General features: G+C 56.5%; 1 long non-coding RNA gene across 1 annotated transcript; it reads left to right on the top strand.

The window, feature by feature from the left end:
* The first annotated feature begins 85 nt into the window (after nucleotides 1-85).
* On the top strand, nucleotides 86-988 carry LOC102767988. Its single transcript, XR_001515211.1, has 3 exons — nucleotides 86-121; nucleotides 365-418; nucleotides 857-988. It is a non-coding gene; the product is annotated as an uncharacterized LOC102767988 (long non-coding RNA).
* The last annotated feature ends 351 nt before the right edge of the window (nucleotides 989-1339 follow it).

Raw genomic sequence — 1339 nt, 5'->3', positions numbered from 1 at the left:
CCTCTCCCCCTCTCTCTCTCTCTCTCTCGCCTCTCCCCCCCTCTCCTCCCCATCCCCCCCACCCCCGTCACTGTCTTTCTCTCTCTTCTCTTTTTGTTTTATCCAGGAAAGGTTCCCTCAGGTAAGGCCCTAATACCGTCAAAGGCTGCCCTTGGTGACGGGTGGCTCATACAGGACCTCGGACCCCAGTCCCACAAAGTTGCTGGCCAGGGCCTCTCCAGCCCAGCCTGCTGCCAGGAGGGGCATTGTCTGCCCAAGCACGTTGGTGCATTTAGTCACCTTTCGTTCAGATATTGTCTGTCCTGGCGCTAGGGGCACAGTCCCCATCCAGCTGGATGCACACTCAGGTCTCTCTGATTTCCAGGTCGCACTGCCTTCAGACATAGAGCCATGGGACACAAACGGCCCAGATTACCAGGTAGCAAAGGAGCAGCGGTGGTGGGAGGGGGGATTGACAGAACCTTGACCTTGGCCACAGGCTGGGCTCTGCCCTGACTGTGGGTGAGTGGTTTGCTTGGCTCACCTGGTTGGTGGCAGGGCTGGGACTCAAGTTCAGGTGTGTCTGATGAGGAGGCAGCTATGCAGGACCTTTTGTTAGTGGCAGAAGAAACTTCAGAGGACAAGGTAGTTGGAAGTGACTGATATCCCAGCGGGGTGGGAGGAGTTCAAGAAGGGTTCCTTATCCCGCTTTGAATTTCTCTTGGGTGAAGGGGGAGAGGCTCCCAGAGTGGTGGGCATAGGGAAGGGAGCCATCTGCCCTCTGTACATGCGTCTCCCGGGGTGGGTCCCAGGGCCCTGGTGGTGGGGACCCATGACTCTGCTTGAGCCAAGACTGCAGGTGTCAACTTTTCTAAAGCTGGAGTTCCCCCGTACGCTCGAGTTCATGACGTGCCCGACATGAGATCTGGACCACCTGGATTTCCTATTCCTTCTGATGTTCAGCTCATGTCAAAGGGAAATCCGGATCTGCGGCTATGGAGCAGGATAGGTGAGCCACTTTCTGACCTCGAGGCCTCGTTTCCCCAAGGGGAGGGTAAGCCTGCCTGTAGAGCTGGATGAGAGCCAGCACCCTGCACAGGGCTGGGCACCGACCAGGCAGACTTGCTATGGGGCTTGACATGAAGCAGTGTGTCATTTAGTTTCACTGAACCAGACTCATTACACTCTGCAGGCTGGCTCAGGATGGAACCTTCTAGAAAGGGAAGGCTCCCACCATTCCCCTAGCCATGGATGGCCCCATGAGCTGTTTCTGATCTCCAGTCTGGATTCAGACCCAGCCCAACACCAGGCTGGACCCTGTCTCCTCAGTTTTTCCTAAAAGTGTGTGCTCCTCAGTTGG

This window comes from Myotis davidii, unplaced genomic scaffold (assembly GCF_000327345.1).
Source record: "Myotis davidii unplaced genomic scaffold, ASM32734v1 scaffold725, whole genome shotgun sequence".
Taxonomy (NCBI): Eukaryota; Metazoa; Chordata; class Mammalia; order Chiroptera; family Vespertilionidae; genus Myotis; species Myotis davidii.
This window is presented reverse-complemented; position numbering and strand designations above follow the sequence as displayed.